Here is a 16,478-nt window from a genome sequence, read left to right as displayed (position 1 = left end):
GAAGATGAATGGATAGAAAGTTGGATGGAATGTGCCTTATATTCTTGTAGAATGGAGAGACACAGCTCTCTACTGAGAGTAGTGGATACAGATACAGGTGTAATCAATTTAACTGGCTAGTCTAAAGAGAGCCTGAGACAGAGTAGATTGTTTAAAAGTTGAATGTAGATCGTCTAATTGATGTTGATAGGCAGACTGTTTAGAATGGGTGGATGAGTGAATGGTTTGAAGAAGATGAATGGATAGAAAGTTGGATGGAATTAGGAAGACTTAAGTTGATACAGTTGATACAGGGGAACAGAAAATGTAGTCTCAAGAGAGCCAGTGTATGTTAAAGCCTGAGAGAGAGAGATAGCTGCTGCACCTGGACTGGCCACCTGGCGTACGATTCTAATTGCTGCCGTGATGTCATAAAGGGTAATGTTAAGTCTATGGGGAAATAGCTCAATGTTAAATCTATGGGGAAATCGTTTTTTAATTAATAGTTTAAAAAGTATAAAAGTTACAAAGTTGAAAAGTCATAGCACACATGTCATAAGTAAGACCTACGTAACGCAGTTTGAATGAAGTTTCTACGTTAAACGGTTCAAGCTGATTTGCGTGCGTTAGAAGAATAACTAGAAACGCAATTCCAAGGAATTACCAGTGCATGAAAATGCAAAAATAGATAGATAATGTAGATATGGTTACTAAGGTGTAGCTAGGGTAAACATGGTGGTTGCATAGTTTACAGAGAGTTGATAGTGTGAAGATAGACAGTTTAAAGATGAAACATTCCAGTTCTAACTTAACTAATGATTTCTATTCATGTTAAAATGTTGATTAGCTAACTTAGCTAATGATTTCTAGCAGTTACGCTAAAAATGCTTATTATGCTAGCAATGCTAACTTTACTAACAATGCTAAAGAGGTTGATTAGCTAACTTAACCGATGATCTCTAGCAGTAATGCTAAAAATGCTAACTATGCTAAATTTGCTAACAATGCTAACCAGGTTGATTAGCTAACTTAGTTGATGATTTTTTGCAGTTATGCTAAAAATGCTAACTATGCTAACAATGTTAACTATGCTAACCATGCTAACTAGCTAACTTGCTAGTGAGGACTTTTATTTTGAAACATTTGTTGCTAGGGTATCCATGGTGGCCACTATCAGGAAACAAGAAGTTACTGCAGTATAATCATGTTGGTTGCTATGGAAACGGTCATAAACACTTAATTTTAATGGTTGCTATGTTGGTTGCTAGGTACATGGAGGTTTCACGTAGTTGACTGGAGGCATAGTGGATGATAACTGACAGTTGGAATGGTTGAACAGTTCAATAGTTGAGTAGTTTCAGTGGTTAAATGATTTAATAATGTATTATTGCAGTGAGGACCTTTATTTTGAAACAGTTGTGGACAGAGGAAGTAGTGAAACAGGATCTGTAGTCTTAATGAGATTGTATGCTGAAAGCCTGAGACAGAAGGTGCCTCTCATATAGCGTTTACGCGTCCTCTCTCGCTCCTCACTGATCTACATAATGAATGATGGAGCGGCAACAATGGGATAGTCTAGCCCTTCTTCTGTCTTTCTTTATGTAGATCATTGAGGATCGAGGAGCGAGGGAGGACATATAAACGCTGCTTGAGAGGGACCCACAGTAAATACTTTAAAAGTTGTATGTAGATAGTCTAATTAATGTTGATAGACAGAATGTTTAATGGATGTTGATAGGCAGATTGTTTAATAGATATTGATTGACAGTTTAATGGGTGGATGAGTGAATGGTCTGAAGAAGATGAATGGATAGAAGGTTGGATGGAATGTGCCTTATATTCTTGTTAAGAGAGACACTAGCCACGTTTACATGGACCGTTTTTTGTCATTCCGATTAAACTATTCCGATTGAACATTTTTGCGCCGTCTGTTTACATGGGCTACATTCTATTCCGATCAGACGTCTGTAAGCGCTTTAGAATCTTTGATCGGAATAGCCGTTGTTTGCTACTTTTCATTGGGAAGATATTACGGTCAATCCGATTGACCGTATACATGAGCGTTCATTCGGAATAGGAATGGACTACACCACCTCTTCTATTCCGATCACAATTCTGATCGGATCAGGATTTTCATTCCGATTGAGGTGTTTATATGACGATTTTTATTCCGATTGAGCTGTTTCTTCCGTTTCTAATCGGAATAGAAGTGTCCATGTAAACGGGGCTACTGATACAGCTCTCTGAGAGTAGTTGATACAGGTGTAATCAATTTAACTGGCTAGTCTGAGACAGAGTAAATAATTTAAAAGTTGAATGTAGATAGTCTAATTAATGTTGATAGACAGAGAGTTTAATGGATGTTGATAGACAGATTGTTTAATAGATGTTGATAGACAGTTTAATGGGTGGATGAGTGAATGGTCTGAAGAAGATGAATGGATAGAATGTTGGATGGAATGTGCCTTATATTCTTGTAGAATGGAGAGACACAGCTCTCTACTGAGAGTAGTGGATACAGATACAGGTGTAATCAATTTAACTGGCTAGTCTTAAGAGAGCCAGCCTGAGACAGAGTAGATTGTTTAAAAGTTGAATGTAGAGCGTCTTATTGATGTTGATAGGCAGACTGTTTAGAATGGGTGGATGAGTGAATGGTTTGAAGAAGATGAATGGATATAAAGTTGGATGGAATTAGGAGAACTTATTTTGATACTGTTGTGCGCAGAGGATACAGGGGAACAGAATATGTAGTCTTCAGAGAGATTGTATGGTTAAAGCCAGAGAAACTGACAGTTGGTGCCCAGGTGGCCGGCCACCTGGCCTAAGATTCTAATTGCTGCCGTGATGTCACAATGAGCAATGTTAAGTCTATGGGGAAATAGCTCAATGTTAAATCTATGGGGAAATCGTTTTTTAATTCATAGTTTAAAAAGTATAAAAGTTACAAAGTTGAAAAATACAAAGCAGACATGGCATGAGCAAGACCTACGCAACAACGTTTGAATGAAGTTTCTACGTTAAACGGTTAAAGCTGAATTGGCTGCGTTAGAAGAAGAAGTTTAACTAGAAATGCAATTCCAAGGAATTACCAGTGCATGAAAATGCAAAAATAGATAGATAATGTAGATATGGTTACTAAGGTGTAGCTAGGGTAAACATGGTGGTTGCATAGTTTACAGAGAGTTGATAGTGTGAAGGTAGACAGTTTAAATATGAAACATTCCAGTTCTAACTTAACTATTGATTTCTATTCATGTTAAAATGTTGATTAGCTAACTTAGCTAATGATTTCTAGCAGTTACGTTAAAAATGCTAATTATGCTAGCAATGCTAACTTTACTAACAATGCTAACCAGGTTGATTAGCTAACTTAACCGATGATTTCTAGCAGTAATGCTAAAAATGCTAACTATGCTAACAATGCTAAATTTGCTAACAATGCTAACCAGGTTGATTAGTTAACTTAGTTGATGATTTTTTACAGTTATGCTAAAAATGCTAATTATGCTAACAATGCTAACTTGCTAGTGAAGACTTGGTTGCTAGGTACATGGAGGTTTCATGTAGTTGACTGGAGGCATAGTTGATGATAACTGACAGTTGGAATGGTTGAACAGTTAAATAGTTGAGTAGTTTCAATGGTTAAATGATTTAATGGTGTATTATTGCAGTGAGGACTTTTATTTTGAAACAGTTGTGGACAGAGGAAACAGTTAACAGGATATGTAGTCTTCAGAGAGATTGTATGCTTATAGCCAGAGAAACTGACAGTTGATACAGGTGTAATCAATTTAACTGGCTAGTCTTAAGAGAGCCAGAGTGTATATGCTTGAAGCATGAGACAGAGTAAATAATTTAAAAGTTGAATGTAGTCTAATTAATGTTGATAGACAGAGAGTTTAATGAATGTTGATAGACAGTTTAATCAATGGGTGGATGAGTCAATGGTCTGAAGAAGATGAATGGATAGAAAGTTGGATGGAATGTGCCTTATATTCTTGTAGAATGGAGAGACACAGCTCTCTACTGAGAGTAGTGGATACAGATACAGGTGTAATCAATTTAACTGGCTAGTCTTAAGTGTTTGTTTAAAGCCTGAGAGAGAGAGAGAGCTGCTGCACCTGGACTGGCCACCTGGCGTAACATTCTAATTGCTGCCGTGATGTCATAATGAGCAATGTTAAGTCTATGGGGAAATAGCTCAATGTTAAATCTATGGGGAAATCGTTTTTAATGAATAGTTCAAAAAGTATAAAAGTTACAAAGTTGAAAAATACAAAGCCCACATCGCGTAAGTAAGACCTACGCAACGAAGTTTGAATGTAGTTTCTACGTTAAACGGTTGAAGCTGAATTGCGTGCGTTAGAAGAAGAAGAATAAGAACTAGAAATGCAATTCCAAGGAATTACCAGTGCATGAAAATGCAAAAATAGATAGATAATGTAGATATGGTTACTAAGGTGTAGCTAGGGTAAATATGGTGGTTGCATAGTTTACAGAGAGTTGATAGTGTGAAGGTAGACAGTTTAAAGCTGAAACATTCCAGTTCTAACTTAACTAATGATTTCTATTTGTTAAAATGTTAACTATGGTAACAATGATAACCAGGTTGATTGGTTAACTTAGCTACTGATTTCATGCAGTAATGGTAAAATTGTTAACTATGCTAACTATGCTCACAGTGTTAACCAGGTTGATTAGCTAACTTAGCTCATGATTTCTAGCAGTTTTGCTAAAAATGCTAACTATGCTAGCAATGCTCACTATGGTAACAATGCTAACAAACTAACAATGCTAACCAGGTTGATTAGCTAACTTAACTGATGATTTCTAGCAATAATGCTAAAAATACTAACTATGCTAACAATGCTAAAATTGCTAACAATGCTAACCAGGTTGATTAGCTAACTTAGTTAGATGTTTTTTTGCAGTTATGCTAAAAATGCTAACAATGCTAACCATGCTAACTAGCTAACTTGCTAATGAGGACTTTTATTTTGAAACGTGTTGCTAGGGTATCCATGGTGGCCACTATCAGAAAACAAGAAGTTACTGCAGTATAATCATGTTGGTTGCTATGGAAACGGTCAGAAGCACTTAATTTTAATGGTTGCTATGTTGGTTGCTAGGTACATGCAGGTTTCATGTAGTTGACTGGAGGCATAGTGGATGATAACTGACAGTTGGAATGGTTGAGCAGTTCAATAGTTGAGTAGTTTCAATGGTTAAATGATTTAATAGTGTATTATTGCAGTGAGGACCTTTATTTTGAAACAGTTGTGGACAGAGGAAGTAGTGAAACAGGATCTGTAGTCTTAATAAGATTGTATGCTTAAAGCCTGAGACAGAAGGTGCCTCTCATATAGCGTTTACGCATCCTCTCTCGCTCCTCACTGATCTACATAAAGAATGATGGAGCGGCAACAATGGGATAGTCTAGCCCTTCTTCTATCTTTCTTTATGTAGATCATTGAGGAGCGAGGAGCGAGGGAGGACATATAAACGCTGCTTGAGAGGGACCCACAGTAAATACTTTAAAAGTTGTATGTAGATAGTCTAATTAATGTTGATAGACAGAATGTTTAATGGATGTTAATAGGCAGATTGTTTAATAGATATTGATTGACAGTTTAATGGGTGGATGAGTGAATGGTCTGAAGAAAATGAATGGATAGAAGGTTGGATGGAATGTGCCTTATATTCTTGTTAAAGCCTACCTTACATTGCCAGACTTTGCAAAGATTTGGAAAAGATTTTTGAAAAACTACAGTCTCAGACCCTCTCACATCTAAAGACAATTCATTGAGGTTTTAGTCACAGTCTAGTCACAGGCCAGTCTCAGATTAGGATTTTGCAAAGACTGTGGGTCACTATTTACAAGACTGCTGCTAGATTCCTTCAAATTATTTCCATCGTGCAATAGGCTACACGTCATCATTCACAGGAAATCACATGATAGCCTACTCATATCAAAGTAATTTTTTCGCGTTTCTGCAGCATTGTTTGATGTGTGACATCACTAACAGATATAGAGCTGTTCTGTCACGTAGAACAACCGACTAATAAATTATAAGAAATGAAATAACAAATAATCATAAAGGCTACAGCTGTCGCCTATTTTGCCCCTTCCTGTTTCATGTTCGCGCAAGGTTACTATTGGTTTTTAATGTTCACGTCACTATTTGCATGAGCCACGACTGAAAAGACTTCCGATAATATCAAACATGTTTGATATTGTCGTAACGGCAAAACTAGAAAAAGACTGCCTCCGACGGACTTAAAACCGCTAAGATTGGCACCTTACACTAAACGATTTAGATGACGGGAGCGCGCTGCGATTTCAGTTCAACTCCCAAGATTTCCGCCCGATTTTGGAAATTTAGTCGCCGACTGTTAAAACAGACCAAAATCGTGCAATGTAAGCCAGCCTTAAGAGAGACACTGATATAGCTCTCTGAGAGTAGTTGACACAGGTGTAATCAATTTAACTGGCTAGTCTTAAGAGAACCAGAGTGTACTCTTAAAGCCTGAGACAGAGTAAATAATTTAAAAGTTGAATGTAGATAGTCTAATTAATGTTGATAGACAGAGAGTTTAATGGATGTTGATAGGCAGATTGTTTAATAGATGTTGATAGACAGTTTAATGGGTGGATGAGTGAATGGTCTGAAGAAGATGAATGGATAGAAAGTTGGATGGAATGTGCCTTATATTCTTGTAGACTGGAGAGACACAGCTCTCTACTGAGAGTAGTGGATACAGATACAGGTGTAATCAATTTAACTGGCTAGTCTTAAGAGAGCCAGTGTATGTAGCCTGAGAGAGAGAGAGAGCTGCTGCACCTGGACTGGCCACCTGGCGTAACATTCTAATTGCTGCCGTGATGTCATAATGAGCAATGTTAAGTCTATGGGGAAATGTTTAATCGTTTTTAATTTACAGTTTAAAAAGTATAAAAGTTACAAAGTTGAAAAATACAAAGCACACCTGGCATAAGCAAGACCTACGCTACAACGTTTGAATGAAGTTTCTACGTTAAATGGTTCAAGCTGAATTGCGTGCGTTAGAAGTAGTGGAATAATAATAATAAGAATACTTTGGAAGAACAGTATAGTGCATTTTCATGCACTATAACTAGAAATGCAATTCCAAGGAATTACCAGTGCATGAAAATGCAAAAATAGATAGATAATGTAGATATGGTTACTAAGGTGTAGCTAGGGTAAACATGGTGGTTGCATAGTTTACAGAGAGTTGATAGTGTGAAGGTAGACAGTTTAAAGATGAAACATTCCAGTTCTAACTTAACTAATGATTTCTATTCATGTTAAAATGTTGATTAGCTAACTTAGCTAATGATTTCTAGCAGTTATGTTAAAAATGCTAATTATGCTAGCAATGCTAACTTTACTAACAATGCTAACTAGGTTGATTCGCTAACTTAACCGATGATTTCTAGCAGTAATGCTAAAAATGCTAACTATGCTAACAATGCTAAATTTGCTAACAATGCTAACCAGGTTGATTAGCTAACTTAGTTGATGATTAATTAGTTGTTGATCTAACTATGCTAACAATGCTAACTATGCTAACCATGCTAACTTGCTAGTGAGGACTTTTATTTTGAAACATTTGTTGCAAGGGTATCCATTGTGGCCACTAAGAAGTTACTGCAGTATAAGCATGTTGGTTGCTATGGAAACGGTCATAAACGCTTAAGTTTAATGGTTGCTATGTTGGTTGCTAGGTACATGGAGGTTTCATGTAGTTGACTGGAGGCATAGTTGATGATAACTGACAGTTGGTATGGTTGAACAGTTAAATAGTTGAGTAGTTTCAATGGTTAAATGATTTAATAGTGTATTATTGCGGTGAGGACTTTTATTTTGAAACAGTTGTGGACAGAGGAAACAGTTAACAGGATATGTAGTCTTCAGAGAGATTGTATGCTTATAGCCAGAGAAACTGACAGTTGATACAGGTGTAATCAATTTAACTGGCTAGTCTTAAGAGAGCCAGAGTGTATATGCTTGAAGCCTGAGACAGAGTAAATAATTTAAAAGTTGAATGAAGTCTAATTAATGTTGATAGACAGAGAGTTTAATGGATGTTGATAGACAGTTTAATGGGTGGATGAGTGAATGGTCTGAAGAAGATGAATGGATAGAAAGTTGGATGGAATGTGCCTTATATTCTTGTAGAATGGAGAGACACAGCTCTCTACTGAGAGTAGTGGATAGAGATACAGGTGTAATCAATTTAACTGGCTAGTCTTAGAGAGCCAGAGTGTGTCCTTAAAGCCTGAGACAGAGTAGATTGTTTAAAAGTTGAATGTAGATCGTATAATTGATGTTGACAGGCAGACTGTTTAGAATGGGTGGATGAGTGAATGGTTTGAAGAAGATGAATGGATAGAAAGTTGGATGGAATTAGGAAGACTTATGTTGATACAGTTGACAGGGGAACAGAAAATGTAGTCTCAAGAGAGCCAGTGTGCCTGAGAGAGAGAGAGAGCTGCTGCACCTGGACTGGCCACCTGGCGTAACATTCTAATTGCTGCGGTGATGTCATAATGAGCAATGTTAAGTCTATGGGGAAATAGCTCAATGTTAAATCTATGGGGAAATCGTTTTTTAATTCATAGTTTAAAAAGTATAAAAGTTACAAAGTTGAAAAATACAAAGCACACATGGCATAAGTGAGACCTACGCAACAAAGTTTGAATGAAGTTTCTACGTTAAACGGTTCAAGCTGAATTGCGTGCGTTAGAAGAAGAATAAAAAGCCTAGGAAGAACAGTACAGTGCATTTTCATGCACTGTAAAAAGCCTAGGAAGAACAGTACAGTGCATTTTCATGCACTGTAATAAGAAGACTTGGAATAACAGTACAGTGCATTTTCATGCACTGTAATAAGAAGAAGAAGCCTAGGAAGAACAGTACAGTGCATTTTCATGCACTGTAATTACAAAATCGTTGTTTGCATCTTTTTTTGACTGACGTTCGATGAATAGCCTACTGTAGTAGTTGATTGGAAGTGGAGGGGACATATTTCGAAGGTGTTTTCAACTAATTTGGTTTAAAGACAGAATAAAGATATATATAGTCATACTTTGTGCATCTTTGCGGAGGCAAGCGCTTTCTTAATGACGTTGCGTGCCGAGACAAGGAAGCTCTCACACGTGGGTGCATACGTAAATTTGCATTCAGTTGGTCTGACACACCTACTCCCGCTATGTAACAGAAATAATCATGATTCCCCATCCAAAAAAGTAAAACTTTACCTCGTTGTTGTCTATATCAAAAGCGGTTGTTAACTTTGTGTGCAAGACGCTATTTTTTGCGTCTTTTTTATTCCAACCGTGAGTTATTTGGGGGAGAAACGAGAACGCGCACACATCCCGAATAACTTACACCTGGCTTGACATAAACGCTCCTGTTCATCCTGGATTGGCGTTAGTGAAACGAGTTTAGCAAGGATGACTAGAGAACGCTATGTCAAACCTGGCTTTATCGATTATCTTGGATGTCTTAATTCTGCTTTTGTGAAATACCCCTCTGGGGCCCGTTGCACAAAAGCAGAATTAAGACATCCGGGATAAGTTACTGAGCCGCGATCACTGAATCCTAAACAAGAGCATACCGGCTGAATTGGTTGCACAAAGACCAATCCAGGGGCCTATTTCACAAAACCAGAGTAAGTAGATCCAAGATAAGTGACGACACACGCGGTTGACCAAGCCTGGTCAAAGTAAACATGCAAAACACGTTTCACTAATGCTGAGCGCAGATGAGTTGAGGCGGCTAGGTCAAGCCAGGTGTAAGTTATTCGGTCTGTGTGCGCGTTCTCGTTTCTCCCCCAAATAACTCACGGTTGGAATAAAAAAGACGCGAAAAATAGCGTCTTGCACACAAAGTGAACAACCGCTTTTGATATAGACTAACAACGAGGTAAAGTTGTACTTTTTTGGATGGGAATCATGATTATTTCTGTTACATAGCGGGAGTAGGTGTGGCAGACCAAGTGAATGCAAATGTACGTATGCACCCACGTGTGAGAGCTTCCTTGTCTCGGCACGCAACGTCATTAAGAAAGCGCTTTGCCACCGCAAAGATGCACACAGTATGACTATATATATATCTTAATTTGTCGAATTAGTTGAAAACACCTTTGAAAAATGTCCCCTCCACTTCCAATAAACTACTAGGCTATTCATCAAACGTCCGTCAAAAAATAAGCAAACAACGAGTATGTTATTAATTATAAGGCCACCATAATTTAAATAACATCCATATGGTATTAGGCAGACATTCTGCTGTGTTTTGCGAGTAAATGCAAGTAGCAAATAATATATAAATGGAATACAGCTCTTTGAAAAAATTGCATGGAGGTCTGATTTGAATGACAGCTAGCAGAACCAATCAGATAATGTAATTACCATTAGAATTAACTTAGCTTGGCTGTTAGCCTGGTCGGGAGCAGGCTAGCTTCCAAGTATAAATTCCCATGGTAACTTATATGTGATCTCTTCTGTGAAACCAAGTCAAGGCTATGTTCATCCAGGATAACCCAGTAAGCCTGTCTAAATCCCCTATCTTGGTTTTGTGAAATACCCCCCAGGATGAGCAGACACGGATTCATCAAGCCAGGTGTAAGTTATTCGGTGTATGTGCGCGTTCTCGTTTCTCCCCCAATAACTCGCGGTTGGAATAAAAAAAGACGCGAAAAATAGCGTCTTGCACACAAAGTGAACAACCGCTTTTGATATAGACTAAGGTAAAGTTTTACTTTTTTGGATGGGGGTTCATGATTATTTCTGTTACATAGCGGGAGTAGGTGTGGCAGATCAACTGAATGCAAATTTACGTATGCACCCACGTGTGAGAGCTTCCTTGTCTCGGCACGCAACGTCATTAAGGAACAGTGATGCCAGTAACGCGTTACTTAGTAACGCGTTACTGTATTTTGACCACTTTTTTCGGTAACGAGTAATCTAACGCGCTACTATTTCCAAACCAGTAATCAGATTAAAGTTACTTATCAAGTCAATGTGCGTTACTATTTTTGTCATTTTCATTTAGCTTTCTTCTTGTCGTGTATGCTCACGTTTTCAGCATGAGGACAACTCATGTGTAGGCTCCACGCAGCGACACAAACGTAAACAACAATGCAGGGAGAAGAGAGATGCGCGTTTTCTAGATGAGAATACAGTCAGTAGACATATTTTGAGTTTGTGTCATCTACACATGACAACATTAAGGTCCGTTGTACACTGTGTTGGCGACAACGTGCTGTCTAGCAAGACATCCCGAGTTTGCATACTGTATAGCGGCTCCCCGACGGCCGCAACGGAGAGGGAGAGAGAGGGGTGCGTGTGTGTGCCCGAGACGCATCCAAAACAGAGTGCACCCTGACTGGGCTGTTTCGCTATATCAACCGATACGTTGTCAGTGTATGCGGGCTTTTATCTCTTTTCTCCCGAACTAAATTAATTAGTTCAATGTATATGTTACAGTAGCGTCATGGCAGAGTCTTGCACACTGCACTATGACTTTAGCATCGTCCATGGTGGATTAAATGATTGCAAAAGTCTTGTCGAGGTGAGTTTAACAAGTGTAATTTCATTGGCATATTCTAAAAGTCTGTAGAAGGATATACAGATATTTTATTATCAGTTCCTATCTATAGGCCTTCCTTATTTGGTATAGGCTACTGACTAGACATTATTGAACAAACATACTCATCTGATAGATAGATAGATACTGTAGATAGATAGAAGGGGAAATTCAAGAATCTGTAGGCTATTAGGCTATCTCAGTAGGTTAAAGTATTTTTAGATACAGTACCTCCCTGAAATTACTTTTTGCAGGTTGTGATGCCTTAGCCTATATATTGTAAACGTTACTGCAATAAAGTGGGTAGGCCTATTTGCAAAACCGGTTGCCATTTTGATGTTGAGGCGGCGGGGGGGGCTTAGTTTAAAAAGTAACTATCTAACTTAGTTACTTTTCAAATCAAGTAATCAGTAAAGTAACTAAGTTACTTTTTAAAGGAGTAATCAGTAGTCAGTAATTGGATTACTTTTTCAAAGTAACTGTGGCAACACTGTTAAGGAAGCGCTTTGCCACCGCAATGCACAAAGTATCTTAATTTGTCTTAAAAGCCGAATTAGTTGAAAACACCTTCGAAAAATGTCCCCTCCACTTCCAATCAACTACCAGCCTACAGCAGCCTATTCATCAAACATCTGTCAAAAAAGGAGCAAACAACGAGTAGGCTATGTTATTAATTATAAGGCCACCATAATTTAAATGACATATGGTATTAGGCAGACATTCTGCTGTGTTTTGCGAGTAAATGCATGTAGCAAATAATATATAAATGGAATCTACAGCTCTTTAAAAAAAATCACGTGGAGGTCTCATTTGAATGACAGCTAGCTGAACCAATCAGATAATGTAATTACCTGTAGAATCAACTTATCTTGGATGTTAGCCTGGTCAGGAGCAGGCTAGCTCCACAGAATAAATCGCCATGGTAACTTATACCATAACATATCCTGCTGCCCCCTATCCCGCTTTTGTGCAACTGGATCACGGATAAATTGAGCCAGGATAACCAAGATATCCCGGGTTAATCCCTTATCCTAGTTTTGTGCAATAGGCCCCTGAAGACTTGTTCACCAATGGTGATTTTATTTATTGACTGCTGTTGTCGTGAATGCATGATTTTTTCTTAACGCAACTGCAGTAAAATCCACGTGTGTATGTGTGTGTATGCTGTTTAGATGTGTTCATATCTCCTTACTTATATTATATGTGAATTAATAAATGTTTGCTTGAAATCTGGTAAAGTTTAGTCAAGGGAATAGGCCTACTGTAAGTAGTGAGCTGATATTACCTCTCCAAGCTGTGAGTCCTCAAGTAGCCAACAATACTTAGTGAAAAGAGTTATGGTTGGTTGTGATTAAGAGTATGTGGAAGTGATGTATAATAAAGCTAAACAACCTATTCACTCAGACTTGTTTTTTCCCCCACAGATGGCTGGAGACAAGTAGGCCTAGCCTATGTGCAACTACATGGTGGAAGCACCCGACTGCAAATATGAAGTTGTCTGAGTCATTTCTAAATAAAATGAAAAACATCGTTTTCCTTTTGCAAACCTAATACCTGTTCCAGTGTCTTTGTCATGTTTTCATAGTAGAATGTAGCACACGGAGAAGCAGTCACCTACAGTCAGCTATTCTGTACATCAGCTTTTGCCTGTCCTCCACACTTTTGATTTAGCCCCCATATTTAGTTAAAGATTTAGATGGTAAAACATCTTGACAATGACCATTATCTGTATTTTTGGGGCAAATGTCAAAAACATGAAAACATTCTACCCTTTAAAAATTCTAGTAGTTACTGCAACTTAAGTTATGAGTGAATTGATTATAACTTCTGATCAAAGGTGATGAATTGATTGGTTTTTTTTTTTCACTGAGTAGATGACAACATTGTGAGTCTCAAATACACTCTAGGTTTATCTGTATTTACAACAGAAATTGGGGGAAAATTAGATTAATCTTGATAAATTGGTTTGTAGGGGTTACATTTAAAAAAAAATATGTGTGTTCTCCTCAACCTTATTAAAGATATTTTATACCATGTTAACAAGCTCTTTCTCCTGAATACAATGGTGGGTATAATGTATCTCTGTTATGTAGCATAACCACTATAGACTGAAAAATAACCACACAATAACCCTTTCTGTGCCACAAGGGCATCAAGTATAAACAAATGGAATGTTCTGTCGAAGCATTATGACACGCATATTTAGGAGACAGGAAGTGTGTACAATTGACCCTTCCAGAAGTCCCGCCCTCCATAGTTACTGTTGCTACGCCTGTCAAACTTTCGCACCTTGCCCGTCTATTACAATAGCCTCGCGAGCCATCCACGTACTTCCGGCCAAGGATTGCCTCCACTACGAGTCTGGCCGTGCTCCTCTGTGGAGCATTCTGCTCGGTAGAATTGTAACAGAAGGCCCCCCCTCCAGAAAGCAGCCAATAAACGAAGAGACGGGTTGGTGGGGGCGAAAGGGGGAGGGCGCTCGTGACGATGACGTTAAACGCCTGCGCTATGTTGTTATGAGTAACTATCGCCGATTGGGTGAGAGCTGTCCAATCAATTCAAACCAGAACTGGGCGTTACTTCCGGTTACTTCCCGCTTCCTGCAAGCGCTTCAGAGCAAAGAAATTCCAGACCATAATACGAAATGAAATGGTAGTATTATGGGATGGTTAGGACCAGGCTACTATTACAATGGAGGAGACACGGGATTTTTTAAACAAATGTAATTTACAAAGACATCGCACCACACCGAAAGCTCATATTTGGTCACTAGCGAGCTACATCTGTCCTCTGTCAACTACCGTTGCATTTTTAGCTATGAACAAAACCGTTCATGAGTTATTTAAACAAAAGTCGAAGGTACGCGTTGTTTTCGATGGTTCCTCCAGGCTAGTACGAATGAAACGGGCGGGGGACAAAACTAGCATAACGTTTTAAGCTATACTTCCATAACGTCAATATTTGACAACATAACATGATTGGTACTTCAAATAGGTATTATTTTAGACAGAATTGCTGACGGGCTATACATACGTCTCGTTGAATGTCTGTTAGGAACTTTTTGCCGCCATCGTGAAACGTATCTCGTGGTTATGGAAATATCACGCAATATGCAAAATTTAAAGTTAGAAAAATACGTATTTCAAACTATATCATGTCTTTATAGTTCAACATGTTATTTCACCGTGATTTCACGTGTTTGGGGGCACCACACATCCAAATAAATGCCCTTAATGGCCCACAGACTATGCAGTCTCCATAGGTTAACATGGCAAAAACTCGAAAGCTTGCCAGGCCTTGCTTGCCTAGCTACGGGTTGCTAAGCCACGATTGGCCTGTGGCGGTTTTAGGGCGTGGCTCTGGAAGGGTCAATTCCATCCCATTGTAAATGCCTGAGCTGCTTCATCTTTGGTATTTAAGTATCTTTGATTCTGCGCTTTGATTTAACCAGAGACGGCATTCCATGTTCTTTGATTTAGCAGTTGCATAGCAACCACACGCGTTCTGAGCTAGGCCTACTTCGCATAGCGGAGGAACTGGGCTAAAAAACAATGGCAAATAATAAATTATCCTTCCTAAAAATGCACTTTGGTATCTTTTTTTGTTGGCAATGGAACTGTTGTATAAAAGCATTATCGCACTCGTGGTCATGGTGTTGTTGGACTATATCGCCACGGCTGTGGTACCTACGGCACTCAGCCTTCGGGTCCGTGCCTATGGCGAACCACAGCCGTGGCGATATAGGCCAACAACATCACTCCACTTGTGCGATAATGCTTAAATAGCACGAGTGAGAGTGGGGTTGTTAATGGATATTCCCACGAGTGTTGTTGAACAACAGCCGTGGGAATATCCATTACCAACCTCACGATCACGAGTGCTATATTGCTTTTATACAACGATTCTACCACTTGTTTTGCGTATAATTCCCCATTATAAGGTAAACGTTTAATCGCTAAAACAGTCTTGTTTGTAGAACTACTTCTTTCCGCCACAAATTCTATTACTTGCAGGACAAACTACCGTTACTAGTTCTAAATGGATGGTTGCTCTGGCCAAAGGCCAGTCGTTATAAAAGGACGGTTGCTATGCCCAAAAGCCAGTCGTTAGTTCTACTGTATCTCTCCCGTTGTCAAGCAATGTAGCCTAATAAACGTTAGCTCGCATTGAGTCTGGTGAAGACATGCTTTTAGCTTTGAAACATCACTAATTAGCCTACATGCCATCCAGCTAGCTAAAATCCACCTCCGTCATATACTATGTGCTGAGCGTCTGTATTTCAGCTTGGATGCAACGTGACAAAACGTGTTTAAAACTTCACAACTTCACATTGTATCGCGTGATTTATTATTAGCTGTGAAAAGTCATAGGATATTTCAACTCGTCTCTTGGCCAATCAGAAACAAATAAACAGCTCCATAGAACTCAATTGTTATATACAACAATTGGGTGTGGAGCTGTTTGTTTCTATTGAGCTGTTTATTTGTTTTTGGTAATGGATATTCCCACGGCTGTTGTGGCCTGCGCCACTCAGCCTCCAGCCTCGTGGCTACGGCCGAACAACACCTGTGGGAATATCCATTAACAACCCCACTCTCCCTTGTGCTATATTGCTTAATCAAACAGAAGAGATTTGGAATCACCAACAGTCTGGCTGCTCAGCCGATCTAGCAATTAGAGATGAAGGGCCTTGGTCAGATAGGTAGGGGAGCGCCGGGTCAATTGAGACACTTTCCAGTTAAACGATCTTTTCAAAGATTACGTTATGTACACAAACATTTTTATCATGTGATCAACAACTCACATGTGTTGTGTCTTAGTTACAAGTGTAATTTAACACATATGTTGGATGATCGCGCTGTTTTCAAACTTTGAACGTAA

The sequence above is a fragment of the Sardina pilchardus genome, chromosome 6 (genome assembly GCF_963854185.1).
Source record: "Sardina pilchardus chromosome 6, fSarPil1.1, whole genome shotgun sequence".
Classification (NCBI taxonomy): domain Eukaryota; kingdom Metazoa; phylum Chordata; class Actinopteri; order Clupeiformes; family Clupeidae; genus Sardina; species Sardina pilchardus.
This window is presented reverse-complemented; position numbering follows the sequence as displayed.